Below are 6,361 nucleotides of genomic sequence, written 5' to 3'. Positions count from 1 at the left end.
GTCAAATGGACTGGCACGTCTCGGGAGGAGTGCGCAAGATCGACCACCCTTGCGCTGAAGCTAGGTGGATCTGCTCTATCGAGCGGACCCTTCCGGCTTGCTGCGTGTGTCCTCGGCACAGGACGAAAATTCTGTGTCGACACGATCCCTACAAAATGGAACGACCCAATGACGAATAGCTCTGTTGTCAGAACTTATTCAGCATAGAAGGTCATGTTTCTTGTAGTGAAACACCACAAATTGGGGTAAAACAACAAAACCAAGCCAATCACATACATTTAGAACACGATAAGATGCATTCATACATTGAAAACACCAATAATATTTGAGTGTTGTTGGCTTAGAGAATCGAAGGACATCACCAAAGATGGAAGAAAATATTGGAGGCACCAAAATTGCGGATTTAGAGTTTCACAATCTTGAGGATGAGCCCCACTTGATCTCATTCTTGGTCTCCTCTCCAGCCACCTTGTTCTCCCTTTATTTCTCCTCTTCTATCTTGCTGGCTCTTCCTGTTTTATTGTTGAGGTTCTCTCTTGTTTGGAGTCTGAATCATTCAACCTGTTCGCTGGTTGGTTTCTGGGCTGATAAGCCCAGCTGATGCTGGTTTGTTGTGAGAGAAAAACACTGTTGGCTAGCTGATAAGCCCTGGCTGAAACCAACAAGCGAACAGGCTGATTGGCTTGAGAGCTCTTTCCCTTCTCTTGGAAGGCAAGGAGTAAATGCTAGATGCACACAAGGTTAGTCCACTTCATTAAACTGCATCCATTACATGTGGGCCTGCCACATAGCAAATACTCTCTTCAATACCTAACTCATGCGAAGGATTCCCAAAAGCAAATGATAGTATGGTACAAAAAGGCAAATAGTAAATCCATTACCTCCTTGCTGATGGATTGGGTAGATTTATAATTCCAAAGCAAGCAAAATCTCCACAGGAGATTCTTATCTTAAACTAAAGGAAGCCGTATAATGTGCTAAGAGGGACAAAGATAGGCTGGATCCTGAATCCTGAGTAACTGCATGCCTCCATGAATTTTATTCCTGTATATGTCCTGAAGATAATTCAAAACAACATATTGGCAAGGAAATTTGGAAATAAACTAACGGCCCAAAGCATTCAGCAACCAGACAAAGGTTGTGAGACCTGTAAATTTGGTTCTATAGATAATTAAACATAGTAGTCAAAACATTAAAAACTTTCAGCATAGTTTGTATAAAAATGAAACCTCACACAAACACCAGACCCAGAAGCTTTTAAAAAACTAAACATTCGAAACTAAAATGATTTACTAAATTTAAAATCAATTTTCAAACTTTACAAAAAAAATAATATGATATATTTTCCTGACAAATATGAAACCAATCCAATGCCATAGTTTATTTTCTGAGTGATTCTAGGAGTCACAGAAACCTAACCTAAAATGTTTGCAAAAAGGGCAAGTCTATAACAGGTAGATCATTCCAAGGGTTGGACATTACCAATGTCATGAACTCATGCGTACGATATGAGATCAAGATTCATTGATGCCAGAGGGAAGATACTGGAGAGTGAGAAATGATTTAGCCGCTGTTGCTAATACGGGTGATTAGGCTAAAATGTCTGTAATATTTCATTTTAGTAATAACGAATATGCATATTAGGATTGAAGCACCATATTACCTGTAAAAGAGTGCTAAGAGATGACGTAGAATTACCCATACCACCTAACTCAAGAGGTAATAGATGCATATGCTCTGCGACGTTGGGCTAGAAGCTCCATATCAACCATCATCACATTGGGAATATGGGAGATAAGGTGCCAGTCATCCCCCACTCCTTCCTCATAACGCTTGGTCAAGCCACGGCAACCAAAAACGTACAATGTCTGCAGGGCTGTAAGGCGTTTTATGGACTGGGGCAGGGATTCAAGGGCAGAACGTCCGTAGATACGGAGTGATCGAAGTGCAGATAGTTGTCCAATCCCCTCTGGAAGCAATGTCAATGCATCACATTCTACCAATTCGAGCTGTTGAAGGGAGGTGAGGTGCTGGATCCCCTCAGGCAGCGTGCAAAGAGTGGAACATTCCACGATGTGTAGCAGCTGGAGGGAGGTGAAGTGCTGTAAAACTTGCCAAACCGGTGCTGAGCCCGTCACTCTGTGTAGCCTCAGCTCCTTGAGAGTAGGAACTGCCACAAGCACGCTGCAGGAGGATGACACTGGAGGTGTAGGCAGATAGGAGAACAAACTACCTGGGGACAGCAGCTGTTCATTGCTTTCTTCGAATGTCAACCCCAAGCATGGCAGCAACCAGGGCTTCACAAACAATTTTGGGCAGCGCTTTATAATTAGATTGGTCAGCACAGGGAAACAATACTGCACTCCTACCTGTTCCTCACCAGTTTCCAAACCATTTGTAATCCACAGCTCTTCCAAATTAGGCATTCCAATCAACAATAAGTTCTTCAATGACGGCAACTCCACAAGTCCTTGCAGAGACTTCAAGTTCAGCAAGAGTTCGAGTGATAGTTCGGTTAGCCAAAGGAATTTTGGTGGGCTGGTTTGATTTGGCATAATGGATTCCAAACAAGAAGAATCATGTTGCTTCCTCATCCAACATGGTAAATGGGGACCCTGATAACCAATAATTTGTAAGAAGTCAATTCCTGATGGTGGTTCAAGAGAGTCCAGCACGCTCAGGTCTTCAATATCTGACACTAATTCTTCTTCCGTTTCACGAGACCAATTCAATGTCAGCGAATGTATGTTATTCTTCTTCTTCAAGCAAGCTTTGTTGGCTTCACCTGGATCCTTCAGATATTTGAGGTTACAAATTCTCAGCCAACCACTAATCATATCAAGATTTTCAAGCTCTGATAGTCTTGCATCATCTCCACCACATCCCACAACAAACAGGCCAAGCCATCTCAAACGAGTCAGGTGACCAAACCCTGATGGCATACAACAAAGTTTTGAGCAACCATTTAAGTGCAATACTTCGAGCCTTCTTAAGTTTGTTATGCCTTTGGGCAACTCCACAAACTTCATGCAATATTGAAGCTTTATGCATTCCAGAGTACCAATTAATGTGACCCATTTAGGAAGCAAGGTGATATTGGTTCGAGTAAGATCCAGAGTGCGCAATGTACGACAAGAAAAGACACTTGGAAGATCTCTGAGATTATGACAACCAGATAAATTAATTCTATCCATATTTGTATGCTCCCAAGTAATTTTTTGCAGCTGATTGTGCACACATACACAATTGACAATATCAAGCACACTTAACTTTTCAATCTTACCTACGGAACTGGGTATCTCAATGAGTGCGTTGCAGGAATATAGCTGCAAAGATCGCAGATCTTGACAATCACCAATAGATTGAGGTAGACTCCTAAGGTCACTAACCATCAACAGCTCTAGAGTTCTCAGCTTCTTAAGCTTGCCAATAGACTCAGGTAATGTTGAAAAGCCTTTGCACTCCATAACATGAAGTGCCTGCAAGTTCCACCAGCTTGAGAAAGCTTCTGGAAATTCCGTGCAATTAATATTACATATCCTTAGGTAACCAAGAAATTCAAACTTTAGTATGAATAGAGGGAATGGTGTATCAGTTGTATAGTCCAGAACAACACTACGGATGTTGCAACACTTCTTCATTGGTTTGTCAAAAGATATGTTACCACCAGAGACATAGAGAGCATGGGCCTTGTCAAATAGGTTACTGGAAACCTTCTCGGTAGTTGAAGTCAAAGATAAATATCGGCATCTGAGAACACAGTTTGGTGCCACATTCTTCTGTAGAGATGTCACCATTTCATGCTGTAAAATTTGTCGAGTGAGATCATGAATCAGGTCGTGCATCTTGTATACTAGTTGACAAGTGAAGATATTTCTTGGTGCATCTTGAAGAAAGCAGAGTTTTGTAAGAGAATCAAAGTAAGCACTTCCAATATCTTCTGGCAGCTCTTCATTCATTGGATTAATGAATCTATGGGCTATCCATTGGGCAATCAAGTGGTCTTTTGTGATTTCATAGCCTTTCGGAAATATAGAGCAAAATGTAAAGCACTGCTTCAGATGATCTAGCAAGTGAAAGTAGCTCAATTTCAGTGATGCAAACACTCTGTCTTTTATACTATCAACACTCCATAAGTTACTTTCTCTTATGGCCCTCCAAGTGTTTATTTCCCTCTTGTCATAGAGGACACCACCTAGAGTTGTGATTGCTAGCGGCACCCCATCACATTTATTCACAATCTCTTTTCCAACCTGTATAAACTCAGACTCCAAATCATCCTCCACCAACCCAGAATTCTCTAGAAACAAGGTCCAACTCTCGACCTCTGACAAGAAAGCCACGATGAATATATTCCTAGATTTTGCTGCTTCTGCAACCTTTTGATCACGAGTAGTTAGCAGAATCTTGCTTCCAGGTGCTCCACAGTTCACAAGAACCATGAATTGTTCCCAGTCAAGCCAGTCATCATGCCAAGCATCATCCAGGACAAGAAGAAATTTCTTGCCTCTCAATTTGCTTGAAATTTCATGGACATGTGCTGTTGGGCATGGAGATCTGATTTTTGCTCAAGGATAGTTTCAAAAAGCTTGCCGATAAGCTCTTCCACATCAAATTCTTCAGACACATGAACCCAAAATATTGTAGATTTGAAGTGCTGCTTTATCTTGTCATCTTGGCAGATTTGTTTGGCCAGCGTAGTTTTGCCAGACCCACCTAACCCGACAATAGAAACAATCCAGTCATTCTCTCCTTCATTAGATTCTATAAGCTTTGTTATGATGCCATCCTTCTCCAGATTCCTTACGGCTATTCTCGATTGTTCAACATTGCTCAACAAGTACAGCTCCCCATTTGTCCTCTTTTTACTCGGAACATGCTGATAAGAAGGCAAATTATTCAGTATAGTAGTGATATCGCTTCTTTGCTTTACAATTTCAGAGAATCTCTGTTTAATTGCCTTGATCTTATGAGCTACCTTGCGTCGGAATAGAAATGACTTCGGTTTTGCACAGAAATAATCAGCTATAGAACAGTTATCACCGTTGATGCCCATCTTGTGTTTCTCGGCCTCTATCAAGACTTCATTTAGCAAATCATCGATATCATAAGCAACATTTAAAATCCATTGACAGGATGGCTCACTCTCTATTCTATCACGAACTATGAACAACCAGCTTGTAATCTCCACAAGTATATCTTGCAGCTCAGAGATGTCTTTTGTTACACCCATTATGGAGGCAAATTCACTGGCAATCAGTGGAACTAACTTGCTGCCTACGACTTTCAGCAGTCCAGATGCTAAGGCAGCCTCTAGTCCGGCCATATTTCATAAACACTCTTGTGAAGTCCCTGTGAATGAAATTGCAACCAACAGTCATACTTAGTTTTACAAGCTTCTACGATACTGCTACTGTTAATGTACAAACATTAATTGTCAACAAGAGAATAAATAAAGTTATGAAATAACTGTCTGCATGTTTGAGAAAATACAGGGATATATGTATAATATCATCACGAACCACAAGGATATATGTGAGAATACAGTCAAAGATCAGCATACCAAAGGCTCCAGAAAATCTGAGCAACGACAATCAGACGTCTGGTATGTACAGAACTCACTGATAAGATTCATAAGGGGAAAAAATCGACTTGGTTACTGAGCAAACCACATGAGAATGATGTGCAGAACTATTCATCAGACATTGTGCTGGATCGAAGTAGGTACCTCGAATTTCAGCTCAGACAGCTTCTTTCTTCTACTCCATAACTCGAGACATGGCACTGCATTTCACACTCTAAAAATCACAGAACTTCTGTGTTCAGGAGAATCAGGATGCCGGATGCAGAGCCGCAGAAGGTAGGTGATGCAGCTTAGCGAGACAGCAGAGAGAAAAATGGTGCCTTTGGTAGCTCCAAACCTCCAGTGGTAGTGAAGTGAAGCCAGTTGTGTCCTATAACTTTAGTGAGGAAGAGGCATTTCAACAAGTCTGTGAACAAAGCGAAACTTCCCTGCCAAACACAAGTCTAGTCAATAATGATAAAGAAAGGCAGAGCGAAACTTCCCTGGCCAACAAAAGTCTAGTCAATAATGATAAAGAAAAGCAAAGCGAAACATCCTGCCAAACGAAAGCTTGAAACTGTACCCGGGCATCAGAGTGATGGGGCATGAACAGCACCTCCACTGCTAAAGGCTAAAGCACTACTCTTGCTTTGTCGATAGAAAGTAGTGGACTAATGACGCGTCCATGTTCAAATGTTTCTAGATTTGTCCTTCCATGTCTTAATAATTCTCTGGGTCTTCAATTTGAATGTCTGCAAATGTACATGAGTTTGCACTTTAAAAACAACGGAATATCTT

General features: G+C 41.3%; 1 pseudogene; it reads right to left on the bottom strand.

The window, feature by feature from the left end:
- Positions 1 to 258: 258 nt before the first annotated feature.
- LOC136481703 (disease resistance protein RGA2-like) lies at positions 259 to 6,147 on the bottom strand (annotated as a pseudogene).
- Positions 6,148 to 6,361: the final 214 nt, after the last annotated feature.

The sequence above is a fragment of the Miscanthus floridulus genome, chromosome 9, assembly GCF_019320115.1.
Source record: "Miscanthus floridulus cultivar M001 chromosome 9, ASM1932011v1, whole genome shotgun sequence".
Taxonomy (NCBI): domain Eukaryota; kingdom Viridiplantae; phylum Streptophyta; class Magnoliopsida; order Poales; family Poaceae; genus Miscanthus; species Miscanthus floridulus.
This window is presented reverse-complemented; position numbering and strand designations above follow the sequence as displayed.